Source organism: Mastigoproctus giganteus, chromosome 5 (genome assembly GCF_048544385.1).
Source record: "Mastigoproctus giganteus isolate SK-2022 chromosome 5, ASM4854438v1, whole genome shotgun sequence".
NCBI classification, from domain to species: Eukaryota; Metazoa; Arthropoda; class Arachnida; order Uropygi; family Thelyphonidae; genus Mastigoproctus; species Mastigoproctus giganteus.
The window spans coordinates 203676351-203696410 of NC_143579.1; the positions used below are offsets into that span (position 1 = coordinate 203676351).

Consider the following 20060-nt stretch of genomic DNA (forward strand, 5'->3'; position numbering starts at 1 on the left):
GATCTTCATTGCTTAGCGACTCAGAATGTGACTCCAGAAGTTCAGCTACATCTTCTGGCTCAACTTCCAGTTCTAATTGCCTTTCCATCTGTACAATGTTATTAGTTACCTCCGGAATAGGATTTTCAAATCCTTCGATGTTATCAAGCAACTATGGGCATAACTTTTCGCAGGCCCCTAGCAGTGTTGTTATCTTCACATCATTCCAAGAATCTCGTATAGTCTTTATTCCATCCAAGATGTTGAAGCCTTTCCAAAATTTCTTGACAACTTCTTGCCCACTTCCTTCTTCTGTGTCAATTTCTGTAATGCACTTGGTGAACGTTCCTCTTAAATAATAAAGTTTGAAAGCAGTAATGACACACTGATCCATGGGCCGGAGAAGTGAGGTCGTATTTGGTGGTAAGAATATCACTCAAATGTTAGGGTTCAAATCATCTAACATTCGAGGGTGTCCAGTTGCATAGTCTAGAAGGAGAATAATTTTAAATGGGATGTTAATGTCTTTACGGTAGCCTTTAACTGTTGGTATGAAGTAGGTGCAAAACTGTTCTTCAAAAAGAGACGCAATAACCCATGCCTTCAAAGACTTCCAAAGAACTGGAAGACTAGTCTTAGCATAGTTTTTCAGAGCTCTAGGGTTGGCTGAGTGTTAAACGAGCACAGGCTTTAGCTTACAGCTACCTGATGCATTTGCACTAACAAAAGGATATGCCCATCTTTTGCTGGCTTAAAGCCTAGCATGGTTTACTCCTCCTTTGCAATGAATGTTCTAGATGGCATATTTTTCCAAAACAGCAGTCTCATCCACATTAAAAATCTGATCCTTTGAGTAGCACCATCGTCAATTTTGGCAGGATCATGTGGCCAGCTTTCTGCAGCAAAAGTATCAGCAGCTGCTGCCTCACTTGCACTTTGAAATTATGTAGGTTAGAACGTCTCTTAAACCTATCAAACCACCCTCTACTTGCTCCAAATTCAGCATCCTTAGCTGCCTCACCTTTCTTAGCCTTCATTTCATCAAAGAGGCTTTGTGCTTTATTTTGAATAATACTCCAGCTTAAAGGCACATGGCAACTAGTCTGATCATCAATCCATATCATAAAAGTCTCTCCATGTCTGCAATTCGGCTCTCTTCCAAATTAAAGGAGTATGCACTGGTGCAGCATTTTTCACTTCATCAAGAATTTTTTTTTTTTTTTTTTAATCACAGTGATAACTGTAGTGCAAGCCAAGTCTAGCCTTTGGCCTCAGTGTTTGATACACCATCACTAAGTTTAATAATAATTTGGACCTTTTTATCTAAAGTAATAGCCTTACAACTTTTCTTACCACTTTTATCTGCCATTATAATGTACTGTATATTAAGTTATTTCATAATTTAATCACACCAACATGGTAAAATAAAAGTTATAATATTCATTTAAGCACAGAGATGCATAAACAAGATGCAAAGAAAAATCTGTCCGTAAACAAACTGACAACAGAGATGCCGGGTGGAAGGCCGATGCAAGCAGTAACGTCATGTCGCTAAGATGTCGGAACTGTGAAGCAAGTGTCTCAAGTCGGGGTATGGTGGCAATTGAAAAGTGTCATAAATGTGAAGCATCCAAGTCAGGGTATGGCTGTATTTATGCTTATTATGGATATAAATAGTTTTAAAAATTTTTTTTAAAAATAAAATAAATATATATATATATATATATATATATATATACACACACAGGCATTTCTCTACTTACGTACAAACGACTTGCGCACAACTCGCAGATACGTACAAAGCTGTTGCTATGTTTGGTTATGAGAATCAATTTTGAACACCTTTGTGATATTTTTCTAAAGCAGCTTTCTGGAGGTCACTACCATAAAACAATGAAAACGATCAGCAGTTTCTGGTTTATACTTTTCTGTTAGTGCAATGTAATTATAAATGGGTAGTAAACTTGTTCTTATTGCATTTGCAATGATACCGATAGTTGAAATTCTGCGGAATTTTATGTTATGGTGAAATGAGTTCCCCTGCACTGAAATCTTGAATCATATAAAAAATAAATAAATTAAATTTCAGAATATTCTCTTCATCCCTATTTTTTGAGCTTCGTAAAGTTATTACTCCGTATCTCACTTACACATATCGTGTTAGTTTCAATTTGTGCGTTCTTTGTTATTGATTGCTCGCAGAGGGCAGCAAGCTCTTGCATGCTAGGATCTTTGCCAACACACTACTGCTGACCCACACTCTTATTTCTTCCATCATTACTGGTGAAGAATCATGGGTGTATGGCTATGATCCCATCCTCTTAATATAAGACACCATCTTCTCTAAGGCCCAAAAAAAGCAAAACAATCTCCATTACATGTGAAGATTATGCTTATCATATTTCTTTGCCTCACAGAGTATCATTATTAATTTGACCTGCATAGTCAAACAGTGAACTATTTTGTTACTGTTTTAAAAGTTTACTAAAAAAAAAAAAAAAAAAAAGTCAGTGAACAGAAATATCAATTAGTTGCACTATTAATTAAGGTATGTACATAAGCATAGGGCACCTCCGTAGCCAGGTGAGCAGGAGCAGCAGTGCATAGCACACTTCTTGATTAGACCAGAGTTCGAGCCCGTGACCACCAAATACGGAGGATGCGGAAAGGTCAGGGAATGACCACTGCATATCCCGGAGCAATATGAAGGTCAGGGAATGACCACTGCATATCCCGGAGCAATATGGCCTTAGTTGCTAATGCTCCTAAAAACCAAATAAGAAACAACAACATAAGCGTATTTTTATTTTTATTTTGCTAACTTGTGGGAAATATTCTTCCGATTTTCACGCATCATTTAATTTAGTTAATTGGTAAATTTGTGCATTATATCTTTACTTTTATAGCATGTGGATAATATTTTTCTTATTTTCGCTTATTAGAATAGCCATTTAATACAATTAAAATTCAGTTCGTAAATGTGATCACAATGACCGGCACTTCCTACATACCATATAGTGAATGGCATTTTATTTTGGAGAGTCCATCGTAAAGTGATTTTATCATAGATTAAATTAAATTACGTATTTTATTTAGATTAAATTAGTTTTGAATAAATACTGTACTATACATTATTATTCATTGTATGTTTTTTCAGCCTCATTTAAATCGGTTACAAATCGTAAAATGCTGTACGTGATGAAGTTTGTTGGGAGTTATAATCTTGGTGCATTGTACTGTACTGTACATTTATTTTGTATCTACAAGACTGAAGTTGGACTTCCGTACATGAAAAAAACCGATTAAGTATGTAAGGCGAGGAGTGTGTGTGTGTGTGTGTGTGTGTGTGTGTGTGTGTGTGTGTGTGTTAGATACTAATATTCACTTCAAGTTTCCAATTTGTTTGAAAGGTTTATTTTTAGTTCTTGAATAATAACAAATCTATTATTACTCAAACATGGAAGGCAACATTCACTCATGATACAATTAGCAACATGAGTAATATTAAAATTTAAAATCACATTACTGGATAGCTCTCTCGTGCAGTAATTGCAAAAACAATAAAATTTTTAAAAAAATACAAAACCATACCAAGTAACAGTTTCTTTAAAGGGGAGTTGCTGAGATGGGTGGTCTACAACCCAGTGGCTAGTGCCTAGCCAGAAAAACCTTGGTGGCCTTAACTTCAGTGACTCACTGAGACATGGTATCACATTAAATCGTTTATCTACAATCACGCTGTATTAGCACACATTAAATAGAAGACGTTTTATGTGTTTAATCACATTTTAAAATGAGTGATTTTAACAAGCAGTGAATTCTGTAAATTTTGTTTCAGATTATGAAAAAGTACAACAAAAACCCACAAAATATTAAAATCAGCTTTCAGAGTCAAAGCTATGTCATTCAAAAACTTTTCTTGATTTTCAAAGTTTAAAGAACTCTCTGCTGATTGAAGATGATCCTTACTCTGACCTCCCTTTAACTTCAAAAACCAATAATTCAATCACTTGTGTTTGTGGGCTGATTTAACTATATGCAAAGTTGCTATTGAAATCAGTATTTTTTATGGCATATACGTCAAGAAACTTTAACACACTATTTGTGAATGCAATATGTTTCAGCTAAGTTTGTGCCTTGCATCCTCAATGATGACCACAGAGGGCAGCAAGCTCTTGCATGCTTTGATCTTTGCCAACACAATACTGCTGACCCACACTCTTATTTCTTCCATCATTACTGACGAAGAATCATGTGTGTATGGCTATGATCCCATCCTCTTAATGTAAGACACCATCTTCTCTAAGGCCCAAAAAAAGCAAAACAATCTCCATTACATGTGAAGATTATGCTTATCATATTTCTTTGCCTCACAGAGTATCATTATTAATTTGACCTGCATAGTCAAACAGTGAACTACAAATACTACAAAACAGTTCTATGGCAAAATGCAGTGCTGTTTGGATAAAACAGCTGTAAAAGTGGGCTTCAGGTAGTTTTATCTGATCAAAGCTGGTATCAAAAATATATATTAAAATGCTAAATCTAAAACATAAAAAGTTAAAAATATCTGAGCATTTATAGCTACCCTTTCTCAAGTAAACCATGTGCCTAAAAATCTGTCAATAATATTAATATCATAATGTTTAACAAATTAGCTAACTCATTTCCAATAACAAACATTTTACACACAAAAAATATACATACCTTAATAATTCATATTAAATAGCAAGCAGTTTACTATATTTGTTTTGCTCTTATCCACATTTACACAGCCATGTTCTGTGACAAACAGCCTGCAGAAATATCAAATAAAAAATTAATATGGAATTAATTAAAAATTTAATATTAATTAATAAATTAGTATTAAAAATTTTAATATTAATAAAAAATTATTAATATTAAAAATTAATATTAATAAAAATTATTTTTTAATTTAAAAAATTTATTATTTCCAAAAATATTAATAGCATCAATAAAAACTATAATACTAACAATCCTTAAGAATCACAATTTAAACTAGGCTGAACAGCATACCATTCATTCTCTTTAAAAAATTTTGAACAAGTAAATCTCCAAAAAAAATCATGTCACTTTCAAAGGATGCACTTTCTGCCATTCCGAATGCTACAATATACTCTAAGTGCAGATCTCGACCCAGTAAGATTTTTCAGCAATAAGCAGCAGCAAAGAACAAACCTCCACCTCATAACCAAAAAAATTTGTTAAATTACTACAGGAGCACCATTAAAGTGCAGTGACCTAAAGAATGCTTCCCTACTTTCCATAAACAAATGGAAATTTATGCCTTTATAAAATGGGCAGTAAATTCATTTTTCAATAAGCTAACAATTTTAGATTGTAAGTGGTTAGTTAATCCTTAAGTTACAATTAGTTATGCCTGCTACATGCATTTCTCTAGTGAATGTTCATTTAGTCTGTATAATATCAGTTACAAAATATTTATATTTAAAATAACTAAATGCAACAGGGCATAATACGTTAACAGTAAGAGTTTCATATCTATATAATATCGGTGTAGATACACCATAGATAACTCTTTAAGAAACTACGATGGAAGTGTGGGGGCATCATTTGCTCTGTATCTCATATTGTGCTCTTCCTTCACAACGAGTTGCCATGGTATTGCACTACCTCGAATAAGTAACGCTTCACTAATAGAGAAGACTATTGTTACTTATTTTCAGTGAATACCACCATCCAGACGGCACCATTTTAAAGCTATTGGCCTATCATCGGTGGGTGGGCTGTTTGTTTGTTTGTTATTTGGATTTTAGGAGCATTAGCAACTAAGGCCATATTGCTCCGGGGATATGTGGTGGTCATTCCCTGACCTTTCCGCATCCTCCGTATTTGGTGGTCACGGGCTCGAACCCCGGTCTATTCAAGAAGCGTGTGCTACGCACTGCTGCTCCTGCCCACCTGGCTACGGAGGCGCCTGGTGGGTGGGCAGGTACCCTAGTATTGCAGACATGACAACCCAGTTGTGAAGATAATCACACAATGAGAGTTGCCAAAAGATTTATATGATAATATTTAAAATAATTAAATGCAACAAGGCATAATACGTTAAGAGTAAGAGTCTAATATCTGTGTAGATACACCATAGATAACTCTTAAGAAGGAAGAGCACAATATGAGATACAGAGCAAATGATGCCCCCAACACTACCATCGTAGTTACTTAAGAGTTATCTATGGTGTATCTTTGAGTAGTGTAAATGAATCTAACGATTCATTTACACTACTCAAAGATTTTCATGTCATACTGCACAATTACTCCTTTTGTCTTTTCTTTCTTTATCCCTTTTTCATACTCTACTACTTTTAGATTGGTACACCCAAGCAGTACGTTATTCTATGATTACTGCTACCCAAATGCAGTAGAGAGTTTATCAATGTTAAACCTTGATTGCCATTTTTCAGCCCATCTGCTCAGTTTATCTAGACAGCATTTCTCAAACTTTCAGCAATGGCAGACCATAGGTGCTCAGCACACACTATCATCTATCATAATAATTCCCCTTGCCCATAAAGCGCATGCAAATATGGTTGCTTTTTTCTATAAATACAAAAAAAATTTTGTTAATGTTGCCATAAACCACTTTTTTTTTTCTATATACCAATTTAAAGTATATTTTTTAAACAATGATTAATCACAATTTTTTAACTTAAATTATTTTATTTATTACATGTCATATTATGCTTATTTGTTCATATATAATATAATGACTAATGTTAAAGCTGATAATAATAATTCTTTCATATAAGTGAGAATGGTGATATTGTTTGAAACTTTGCACTAGGATATCTATATCTGGCTCAATGATGGAATCTCAAACTGTACATAGGGTACCGCATTCAGTCGATTCTTTTTCCTACTCTTGATTTCTACTAAATTGGAAACTCCAAACTTGCAACTGTATATCAACAGAAATGGCAGCAAGCATTTGGTAGCTCTGTAAGATAAATTCTGAATAGTCAAACTGAACATGGACCCAGAAATTCTGGAGCAATTTCTCACTGAAGAATACTTTCAGTTCTCCATCAGACAGCAAACTGACAAGCATATCACACTTATGAGTTGGAAGGTTAAATGCTTTAGATTAATAGATAGTGGCTGATGGATTCCTAATACACTATTTGGGTGTATGGGGTTCTGCAAGTGTTCCTTCATGTTCTGCAGCAGAACATGAAGGAACACTGTTTCTTAAATGTGCCTGATAATACGTCATTGATTTCTTTCTCTGACAGTGAAAATCATCAAGTATAAAGAAATAGACTCCCAGCAATAAGCTATTTGCACCACCACTTGGTCTTCTGAAAAACTCATGATACTTATCATGTATAATAATAAAATGATCGGCAACCTAAAATGCTAGAACTTACCTCCCAACTGCTTATGTATTAATGGATAAAATAATTAAAAGGCATGGATATTAAAAATCAGTTAAAATTAAACTGCATAGAGGAAAGAGCACCGTTCTCAATGCTCATCATATGGGTTTCAAGAGTCCAAGGGTCAGAACAGGGAACTTTAGAATCATCATCGCCTGGTTCACAATGGTAAGGAAAGGGGGAGAGTTTTTATGTGTTTCTAGTTCCCATGGTGCAATTTGATCATGTGCGCTGGAAATTTCATGTTATTTGAATTCCGTACTGACAAAAATCTTATGTAGGGAATTTGCCATTGAGAACTAAAAACTGTGTGTTTTATTTGAACCATTCTATTACAAGTGCTTCAAAAGTGATTAATTTATAGTGGAAGGTAATTTGATTATTTTTATTGCTGAATCAATTTTTGGTTGATGTAAGTGGATTGGATGCATTGGCTGACTTCAATTGCATGGTATTGTGTATTTGACAGTATAAACCAGAGCTATGATGCTCAATATGTTCTACATTGATTTCTATATTTGTAAAAGAATATGAGAAGTTTACCTCAATATGATATGTAGAACTATATGATACTCTCCAGAAATTAAAATGAATAAAACATTAATGCAAAATGATTACAGTAAAAAAATAAATTGAAAACAATTAAAAATCAATTGAACACAATTTAAAAAAGTTTAACGTAAATTTTAAAAAACGATTTTCCTACATGAAGCTGACAACGCTTTTCGACCGTATGTTGTGATCACAGGAATGAAAATTAGTATGTGTGAGCATGAATCTTAAATAGAGGTATTAGTCTTTGTGCATGCACATAAAAGACCACAAATCGTAGATTAGATATGGCCGGTGAACCTTAATAGAATTCTCATGTAATTTAATTGTATAATTATACTGGTATTAATTGTATAATTATGTCTTGTATAATTATGCTGGACACAGTATTTTGGCCTCGTTGAATAAAAATCTGTTTTTCATTAAAGACATGAAAGGCTAATTCTGATGCCGCTAAACAAGAAGCAAAACTGAGGACGTGCTGTTTAACATGAAAATTCAGAAAAAACCGCGTAGATCCTTGGTAAAACGAGTCACAATCACAGCAAGAAATATTGTATATAGGTCATTTATTTGTGTTGTGAAAGAGGAAAGAACTGAGCGATTATATAGTATAGCATGTAATTTTCGTATTGGTCTAGAACAATCTTAAATTCGGTATCTTTAAAGAATCTGTTAAGCTGTTTGTGCCACTGTTCAACTTATGGGACAGAAATGAAGTATTTTTTGATGCTACTATTGTTGGCTGGTGAAGTTTTTTGTGTCCTACTCAATAAAATACTATTTCTGTCCCATACGTTGAACAGTGGCACAAACAGTTTAACACTTTTTAAAGATACTGAATTTAAGATTGTGGCCAGATCAATATGGTAATTACACATTATACTGAACAATCACTCAGTTCTTTCCTCTTTCGCAACACAAATAAATGACTTGGTTTACAACATTTCTTGCAGTGATTGTGACTCATCTTATCAAAGATCTATGCAGCGTCCTCTGAATTTGTGTTAAACAACATGCATCCTCAGTTTGTCATTCTCATTCAGCGGCATCAGAATTAGCCTTTCGTGCCATTAATGATAAACAGATTTTTATTCAACGAGGCCAAAATACTTAGTGTCCAATGTAATTATACAAGACTTAATTGCAGAAACCATCGAAATTAAATTACACGAGAATTCTATATAACGTTCACTGACCACATCTAATCTCCGATTCATGGTCTTTTATGCACATGCACGAAGACTAATAATCTCCATTTAAAATTCATGCTCACACATACTCAGTAATTTTCATTTCTATGATCACGACATACGGTCGAAAAGCGTTGTCAGCTCCAGAAAGGAAAATCATTTTTTAAAATTTAATTTAAACTTTTTTTAATTATTTAATTGTGTTCAATTGATTTTTTAATTGTTTCAATTTATCTTTTTACTGTAATCATTTTGCATTAATGTTTTATTTGTTTTAATTTCTGAAGAGTATCATACGGAAGTGTTCTACGTATCATACTGAGGTAAACTTCTCTTATTCTTTTACAATTATTGTGTATGTAAGCTGGCTTGGTGATAATAGGCCCTGGTGTTAGATATGTTTGAGGCACCATATTTAACTGTAGTGTTGCCAAGGTAACATGCATTACATGTTGGCATCGAATTAAATATACTATGTTATTGATGTCTGCAATATTGTACTTAAAAGTGTCTTTATAATTGTTAAAATATGTACTGATTTTATTATAAGAGGGTCAGTGCCGGAAAATGTTTCTGAGTTGTCTAGCTAATTGACTATTGTATGAGAGGATTATTTTTGTTTGTACCAGACTGTTTTTTTGTTCTAGGAGATTTTCTAATTTATTTCTTGTTTCTTATATAGTATGGATAATGGAAAATGAAAAAGATCTGGGGTTAATCATGCCATCAGATATGAAGTTTCCAGAGTAATGCACAGTACCGGCCTTAGCAAATGCGGGGCCCGATTGGAGCATGCCCTCTGAAAAATTCAATATTAATCCCTCAATATTTTGAAATAATGAAAAACCTAAACTATTAATAATTGTTTATTATTTTTATATTCTTACAATTTGTTAACAATTGACCAGAAATGTTGATAATACAACCAAAACTAACCAGAAGGAAATTTTTCTTGCCCATTTATCAGCAAAATCTTTGAAGACTTTCTCAAAATTTAAATTCCTTGCTTCGTCTCTTTCAATGAATACAATAGCAAGGCTGGTGAGTCTCTTTTGAAGCGTTGTCAACCTTAGATATGTTTTAATCAAATAATTTGTATAATTTATAATTTAAATATTTATTATTTAATTAATATGTTATAGTTAATTTTAATTGGGAAAAGCTTCTTTCCAAAGACTCTACCAGTCACTGGAATCATTAAAAATATTCTTAGCGACATTAATAAATTCGGAAATCCAGTGGCTCTTTCATTAGTTGCAAGAAGTTTTAAAATATTTAAAGGATTTTTGAAGCACGATTCTGGAAGAATTGGTTTCAGTGCTTCCATATGGCCATCAATATCTGTCACCTTCACAGACTTGACCAATTCATTGCCCTCAATGATTTTAGCATCTGAAAGTGCGATTTCTAAATCTGCAGCATGTTTTCTTAACTCTTCCTTTGAAATTCTTAGAAATTTACCCAAGAAACCAAAAAGATTATTATGTTTTATTAACTGCTAGAAACGTGGCTCTAGAGACTGCAATGCCTTGTCCACAATTTTATTAAAGCAGTTTACCTTGTAAGCTTCCTTAGGATTTGTTATAGGTTCAACAGGAGGCTGGTATTGAAGTGCCTCTTTCTTTTTTGTAATCTTGTGCAAAATTCTGGAGATACTTCCAATTCTGTTGCACCAACTAGTCTGCATGGGTAGCACAGTGGTATCATCACCGTCCTCCCACACTGGGTGGAAAAGGTCCAGGTTCGAATCCCGTCGATAATACGAGGGGCTTTTTAATGAGCTGTATCAAGATCTGTAGAATCACTTTGCAGTTCTTTATTTACGTGAAACAAAAAAATCATGCAGAAATAATAATGAAACAAGAAACTTTTATTCCTTGATCTGTTTAGCTAGTGATTCAACTTCACTTCTTGCTTGAGCATCTTCTGATGCTATTTCCAAAAGCACATCATCGAAATCACCAACTTGATTCCTTAAAGCCTTCATACTGCATTCGACACTCACACCTTGTTTCACAGAGAGACATTACACAAAGATCCTTAATCACATATTTTTGGAAAATGACCATTTCTTTGTTTGTTGATGCTGAAAAGAGCACATACAGAAGTTGAAGTGTCCCAAAAAAGTTCATTGCATCAGGGCAGGTTTTGGCCATATCCCCTAGAACTAGATTGTAACTGTGACAAGCACATGGAGTAAAAAATAGCCTTGAATTTTCCTGTAAAAGTCCTGCCTGAACACCTGAAACTTTTCCTTTCATATTAGCTCCATTGTCATAACCTTTGTCAGATATTAGTTATGTCTAATCCTAACACAGTATTTCGAACTCCTGTTTCAGCACATTGTACATTTTCTCCGGTACTGCTCTTTACACTGATTAATTTTATGAGCTGTTCATACACACCAACAGACGTATTAGGGCATTTCATTGGAGCATTTCATTGGGGGCTTATGTAATTGTCAGAGACCTTTTTTCCCTGATCAGTGCCGGATTAAGGCACGAGCTAACAGGGCAGTTGCCCAAGGCGTCATTCTTACAGGGGCTCCCAAAAAAAAAAAAAAATTTATTAGGGTCTCCCGTAATTGATTACATCTACCCATGTGTTTTTTTTGTCTGTAAATTGCACGTGTTCTATGGTCAATTTGCCTGTTGTTGCTGGAAGAAAAACCCCAGTTTCTGGGAGAAAGACCTATCTATGCCTGAGACCGACTAACTCAACCACAGAGTGAAAAAAGCCCATTAAAGTTCCTCGCCCCATCGACGGGATTTGAACTCGGGGGCCCTTTCCACCCAGAGCGGGGAAAACAATGGTAGCAATACCACTGTGTTACCTGCTCAGACAAAGAATAGTATTACAAATAAATCTATAGCAATGAGTAACATATAGCATTAGCATTATGCATTAGTAGAGGCATTTGATGGAAGAAAGCAAGCTCATGCAGCATCAGCCAAAAAAAAAAAAATAAAGTAAAATAAATAACTAAAAAATAACCACTTCCACTTCACCCCTCTGTTCGTTCGAAATACCTGTCCAGCTGAGCCTTAAACTTATTTAGGCTATCAACTTCCACGACAAGGGATGGAAGTCTGTTCCACCTACCAAGCACCCGCTGGCTAAAGGCAAATTTCCGCACATCTATCCTACATCTGTCTTTCCTCAATTTGAATTTATGCCCTCTCGGGTGATTATTCTGAGCAAGAGGAAGAATCCCATCCGCATTGAGCATGCTCAAACCATTCAAGGCTTTGTACACCTCTATCAGATCACCTCACTGGTGCCTAATCTCCAGACACTGTAATTCGCAAAACTTAAGCCTTTCTTCGTAAGAGCACCCCTTTGTTCCATTCACAATTCTTGTTGCCCTTCTCTGCACTCGTTCCAGCAGCTCTACATCCTTCTTGAAATGAGGCCTCCAGGCCTGTATACAGTAATCTAGGTGTGGCCTGACCATTGCCTTATACAAGGGAATGATCAATTCCTTATCCCTGCTAGAAAAATTCCTATATATCATTGACAATACACCATGAGCTACTCTTGCAGCCCGTCTGCACTGCTCAGAGCACTTCATATCTGCCTGCACAACCAGCCCCAGGTCCCTTTCATTCTCTACCACTGTCAGTGTAGCACCACAGATTTGATACGTTGCTCTGGGGGTTGCTGTTTCCCATATGTAGTACTTTACATTTGTCAATGTTAAACTTCATTTGCCACCTCTCAGCCCATCTGCTCAACCTTTCCAGATCCTGTTGCAGCAGCATAGTGTCAGTAGTGTCCTTGACAACCCTGCCTACCTTCGTATCGTCTGCAAACTTGGATATTAAGCTTGATATACCATCATCAATATCATTTATAAATACAGAAAACAATAAAGGACCCAATACTGAACCCTAAGGGACTCCACTAATAACATTAGTCCACGATGAGCAGTGTCCATTGATTACCACTCTCCGTCTTCTCCCCCTCAACCACCCCTTTATCCATAGCAGCAATTTACCTCCAATGCCACACTGCTCCAATTTGTGCAGCAGTTTCCATGTGCAACAGTATCAAAAGTCTTTCTAAGATCCAAGTATATAATATCAAAGTTATTCCCTGCATCCAGTTCTTTTGTGACTGCATCATAGTATCCAATCAAATTGGCCAGGCAAGACTTCCCCTTAACAAAACCATGCTGTATCCGAGCTATAACTGAAGTCTTGTCTAGATGATCCTGCAGTGCTTCTTTAACCAGTGCCTCCATTAATTTTCCGGGAACAGAAGTTAAGCTCACAGGTCTATAATTACTTGTGTCGGCCTTTGATCCTACTTTGTAAATTGGGGTCACATTTGCACATCTCCAGTCTGTGGATACCTCCCCTGAGTCCAAGGAAGCTCTCATAATTATGGCTAAGGGTTTGCTTACTTCCTTTGCTGCCTCCTTTAATATAACTGGATAGATCCCATCCACCCCAGGTGCCTTTCTTGTGTTTATCTTCAACAATTTCTCCTCCATTTTACTCTCAGTTATTACAAGATTCTGTAGCTTACTGCTAGAGTTGAATACACCTCTGGCATTCCCCTCGCTGAATAACTCCTCATGTGTGAGTGTCGATGCAAAATATTCATTTAGTTTGTTAGCTACCTGAGCAGGGTCATCAACAGTTGATCCATCGATATCAAGTGGACCAATCTGATTCATCCCCTTCCTTCTAGAGTTTACATAAGTAAAGCACTCTTTGCTGTTTTTCTTCGCATCCCTTGCCAAGGATCTCTCGTAATCTGCCTTCACCTGCCTAATCTCCTTTGTAACTTGGTTACAGATCAACTTGTATCTATCATAGGCTTCTGTGTCGTGTGATAATTTGTATGTATCCCATGCATTTTTCTTCCCTGTCATATGCCTCATTAGTTCATCTGACATCCATTTAGGCCTAAACAATATTTGAAAAACCTTGAACAATATTTCTTAGTTGGTATGTAAAGCCTAGTAGCTTCCAAGATAAGTTCTTTGAATGCTTCCCATTTTGAATTTGCTGTTGGTAACATCATCAGTTGATCCCACTGTATAGAATTTAAACTGTCTCAGTCCATCGTAGTCGCCTTTACGAAAGCAATACCCCTTCCCTTTACCCCTAATGGTAGTTACCTCTTTGAGTAACTCCCACTTCAGAACACTGTGATCACTGCCACCTAGTGGTTCATTTATCTGCAGATTCTTAATGCATGAAGAATCACTACTGATAATCAAATCGAGAGTATTACTCCCTCTAGTTGCCTCCCGAACATGCTGATGTAGAAAACAATCATCCAATAAATCCACAAAAGCCTTGCTAGTGTGTGAGTGACCTGCCCCCAAATTCCAGTCAATATCTGGGAAATTAAAATCCCCCATTATAAGACTCTCTGATTTACTGGCCCACTATTTCTCTATACAGTTTCTTATTATACTCATCAGAGTCATTAGCCCTATAGCACACTCCTACTCTCAATTTTGATTTCCCAATGCTTATGTCACACCAAACTGACTCGACACTGCACTGTCCAGCGATGTCGACTGGCTTCACTTCCTTGGATTTTATGTGTTTCTTAACTAATAGCATAACCCCTCCTCCCTTCCTATCCTGTCTATCCTTTCTGTAGACATTGTACTCCCCAAATTCCAGTTCTGCATTCCTTATATCTGTGTGACACCACGTCTCTGAAATCCCAACAATATCTCCCTTTGATGTTTTGAGCAATACCTCAAATTCATCAAATTTATTTACTAAACTCCTAGCATTGGTGTACACGCAAGTATACATGCACCTGTTCTTCCTCTTAGCCACCCTAAATACAACCCATGTGTTCACTTGTAACCCCATGATTCCCAGCAGTCTCTGAAATATCCTGCATCTTATTTTCCAGGCTGCTGCTCATTCCAATAGAAGCAGTGCAAGAATCACTTTCTCCTCTGCCAGTGGATACTGTTAATCTATTAGTCCTTGTATCCCCCCAATCTAGCAGTTTTCCGACCCACCCAACACTGCCTCGATAGCATCAGCAAACATTCTTGCACCCTTTCTATTTAAGTGTATCCCATCCCTGTAGAAGTAGTCTCTCCTGTTAACAAGTACAGACCAGGCTGAAAAAAATTCTACCCCTTGAGCCCTGCACAATCTTTCCAGGGCCGAATTGATCGACAGAGCTCTCATCATGTACTCCCTCCTATCGTGTCTGGGCAGAATTGCAGACACTTTCAAATTCAACCCTAATTCACGGCTTTTTTTCATCAGTGACCTGTACTTGTTAAGTAATTCCGCCGGTCTCCTACTCTTAATATCATTAGTGCCAACGTGTACAACTATATCACCTTTTGTGCCCTTAAAAGATGATATCCGCTCTACAACGTCATCAACCTTTGCACCTGGCAGACATACCCTGGTCCTGTTCCACCTATCCTTTTTACAAAGCATATTTCCCGTTTCCCTGACAATAGAGTCACCAACAACTACTAGTTCCTTAGGGACCAGCACATTCTGCCTGCCTTGGGGGTTGCCGCTGTGTTGCGCGATGACCAAGTGCAAGCTCTGGCATTGGTGTGGGCAGCTGAGAGCTTGATGGGCCCCTCACTTGTAATCCTTCGAGGGCATCCACCCTGTCCTTCAAGCTCTCATATAGGCCCATAACAACGCTGAGTTCTCGTATATTATTATTATGTATATTATTATTATTACAAACTATACAACGTTTGATGATCACCGACATCATGAACCATACATAATTTGTGAATGTCCATAAACTTATGAAAACTGGAATAATAAATTCACTTACATTTAATAATAAATTCACTTATTACAGAATCACTACAAAGTTGGTATAGCATTGCACACAAAGCAAATCAATGCATACTTCTCTATTCATACTTCTCCATTCATTTTTCACTAAGCACAAGAAAAAAAGTGCAGACAAGAAAAATAAATTTTTGAAATGCATATATCTTTCTCTGATCTGTAAATGATCCTTCAATAAATTTTCAATAACAAAACAAATTTACTGACACCAGAAAAATAAAATTGCAAATTGTTCTGTCAAATTTCAACAGAAGACAAAGAATAGTAAAAGAAATATATTTTATTTTACGTACACTGTGCAATGAGTAACATACGCTGTGCTGCCACTTTATTAGGTACACCTACCTAGTAACGTGTTGAGCCTCCTTTAGCCTTCAAAAACAGCCTGAATTTGTCTAGACATGGATTGAACAAGATGCTGAAAATGTTGTGCAGGAATGGAGTATATGCAGACATGAGTCACGCAGTTCCTTGAGATTCAACAGAGGTGTAGGCCTGCAGCAAACAGCCCTTTCCAGCTCATCCCAAAGATGTTCAATAGGATTGAGGTCCACGGACTGAGCAGGCCGCTGCATCAAAAAAAAAAATCATTGTCATGTTTGTTTGTTTGTTATTTGGTTTTTAGGAGCATTAGCAACTAAGGCCATATTGCTCCGGGATATGCAGTGGTCATTTCCTGACCTTTCCGCATCCTCCGTATTTGGTGGTGACGGGCTCGAACCCCGGTCTAATCAAGAAGCGTGTGCAACGCACTGCTGCTCCTTCCCACCTGGCTACGGAGTCGCAATCATTGTCATGTTCCTGGAACCATTCCATAGTGATTCGGGCTTTATGCACCAGTGCATTATCCTGCTGGAAGTAACCATCTGACTGAGGATAAACTGTCAACATGAACGGATGCACTTGATCAGCAACGATGTTTAGGTAGGATGTGGCATTCACACGTGAATCTATGGGTATCAATGGACCCAACATGTGCCAAGAAAACATTCCCCACACCATAACACTGCCCCCACCACCTTGAACAGTAGTTGTCAGACATGACGGGTCCATGGATTCATGTTGTTTTCGCTAAATTCTGAGCCTTCCATCATCATGATGCACCAGGAACTTCAACTCATCAGACCAAGCAACTGTTTCCCAATCCTTGATAGTCCAGTGCTAGTGTTGCTGTGCCCACAGGAGGTGTGCTCTCTTGTTCTTCATTCATAACAAAGGTACGCAATATGGCCGTCGGCTGTTGTAGCCCATTCGAAACAAAGTGCAACTAGTGGTCCATTTCGATATTTTGTTCTGCACACCAAGGTTATATTCTGATGTGATGTGCGGCGACCTTGTGGCCCATCTGTTTGCTTGCACAATTCTAGCCGTCCTCCTCTGATCTCTCTCATCAACAAGCGATTTTCTTCCACAGCAGTGCCGTTAAGAGGATGTTTTCTGTTCACTGCACCATTCTCGATACATCCTTGAAACTGTGGTGCGTGAAAGGTTCAGGAGAACTGCTGTTTCAGATTCTTTGTCCAGAACATCTTGCACCTACTACCATGCCACGTTCGAAGTCCGTTAGATCACTCCTTTTCCCTATTCTTGATACTGTTTGTGCGCTTAACTGATACTAGAAAGGTTGTTCTGCTGCATTTATATCCACAACAGTGGTCATACGACTTGCAATGCTGTGGGACAAACCATTTGTGTGCACAGCAGGAATGGTACTTAATAAAATAGCAACACAGTGTATATTAGTATCAAAACTGGACAATGTCATGGATCATTCATAATCTGTGAATGGTCCACATTCACAAATTATGAATCCACAAGTTGTGAATGAAATCTGGAAACTGATGTTAACTCGAATAGTAAATTTACTTACATCTTCTGCCTTTCTAACACAAGTTGGGGAAAAAAATGATGGTAATGAGCAAATTTTTTCATGTTCTGAGAAACTTATAAATGTAGAATCACTGCACTTGAAAATGTAGAATCACGGAATGGTACATGATGCTTAATAAGAGCTGCAGAACTTTCTTTTTCTGCCAATAAAGCAAATTAACATCTGTGATTGGCTGAATATTTTGTTTCATTTTCCGCTCTCTTTTCTCAAGTTATTCATTCAATTAACTTTGCAACAAATTTTCCCACCACAAACAAAAACAGAACACATAAAACGGTTATAAAATGTATTATTCGTGGTCAGCGACAAAGTCCGGGCCTGTTGGCTGTATAGAAACAGAGCAATAGACAAGGGTAGAGAACACATAAAACGGTTATAAAATGTATTATTCATGGTCAGCGACAAAGTCCGGGCCTGTTGGCTGTATAGAAACAGAGCAATAGACAAGGGTAGAATGTTCTTGTGAAAAAGAAAATAAACCTCAAAACCATAAATTTAACGAAACAATGCTTTGTAGCGACCAAAGTAGATGCTTTACTCTGTCTGGTCACTGCTTATTCTAAACAACACGGAATAAACGTTAATTACTGGAAGGGTCTCTCCCAATACACTGGTCAGGTTCAGAATGCCATATGCGAGGATCAAAGGATGGGCAACTCAGATGTGTCTCTTGTTAGCACAGTAATAACTCATTCCTAGTCTTTGCAGTTTTTCGTTTAAGAAAAAAAAAAAAAGAAAGAAAGAGAGAAAGCAAGGCAAATCTAGCACAATATGTGTTAAAAATGACAACACTGTCCACAGCCAGACTGTTATGCAACAAATTTGTGTATTGTAAAATAAAACATATTTTTACCCTACAACACGTTTTTACCCTACCCAACAAATGTTTACAATATTTTTACCATACGCTATAACAACAATCAGAGTAAGCATAGACACCACAAATATAAAATAAAATCAGACTGTGATGTATACTTATATTTGACACTGGTGTTGCTGAATATTTCACGACTATCTTTTATTTGCTAATATTTCTATAAACTTGGAATCAGTCTAAACAATACTCGGGTGGTGGCCAATTTCTGGGTTGATAAGAATTTGTTATATTTAATTGCCGTGAATTAGGGTTGAATTTGAAAGTGTCTGCAATTCTGCTCAGCCACAAGAGGAGGGAGTATATGATGAGAGCCTTGTTGATCAATTCGGCACTGGAAAAATTGTGCAAGGCTCAAGGGGTAGAATTTTTTTCAGCCTGGTCTGTACTTGTTAACAGGAGAGATTGCTTCTACATGGATGGGATACACTTAAATAGAAAGGGTGCAAGAATATTTGCTGATGCTATCAAGGCAGTGTTAGGTGGGTCAGAAAACTGCTAGCTTGGGTGGATACAAGGACTAATAGATTAACGGCAGCTGCTGGCAGAAATGAAAGTGATTCTTGCGCTGCTTCTATTGGAATGAGCAGCAGCATGGAAAACAAGATGCAGGGTATTTCAGAGACTGCTAGGAGTCACTGCAGTACAAGTAAACACATGGGCTGTGTTAGGGTAGTTAAGAATAGGAACAGGTGCATGTATACTTGCATATAAACCAATGCTAAGAGTCTGGTAAATAAATTTGATGAATTTCAGGTGTTGGTCAAAACATTCAAATGCATATATTGTTGTGATATCAGAGATGTGGTGTCACAGATATAAGGAATGCAGAAATGGAATTTGGGGAGTACAATGTGTACAGGAAGGGAGGAGGGGTTATGCTATTAGTTAAGAAACACATAAAATCCAAGGAAGTGCAGCCAGTCGACATCGCTGGACAGTGCAGTGTCGAGTCAGTTTGGTGCGACATAAGCATTGGGAGATCAAAATTGAGAATAGGAGAGTGCTAAAAGCCTATTGACTCTGATGAGTATAATAAGAAACTGTACAAGGAAATAGAGTGGGCCAGTAAATCAGAGAGTATTATAATGGGTGATTTTAATTTCCCAGATACTGACTGGAATTTGTGGGTTGGTCACTCACACACTTGCAAGGCGTTTGTGAATTTATTGGATGATTGTTTTCTTCAGCAACATGTTAGGGAGGCAACTAGAGGGAGTAATACTCTTGATCTGATTATCAGTAGTGATTTTTCATGCATTAAGAATCTGCAGGTAAAGGAACCACTAGGGTAACAGTGATCACAGTGTGCTGAAGTGGGATTTACTCAAAGAGGTAACT

The 20060-nt window shown here is 36.8% G+C and overlaps 1 protein-coding gene across 8 annotated transcripts in view; it reads right to left on the reverse strand.

Moving 5' to 3' along the window:
* LOC150086018 (uncharacterized) overlaps positions 1-20060 on the reverse strand; it is a 576308-nt gene that overhangs the window by 514632 nt on the left and 41616 nt on the right. For all 8 annotated transcript variants that reach the window (XR_016546983.1, XR_016546988.1, XR_016546987.1 and 5 more), the window contains exon 2: positions 4687-4775. The gene's annotated coding sequence lies outside the window, so the exon portion shown is untranslated. The remainder of the gene's footprint in view (positions 1-4686; positions 4776-20060) is intronic.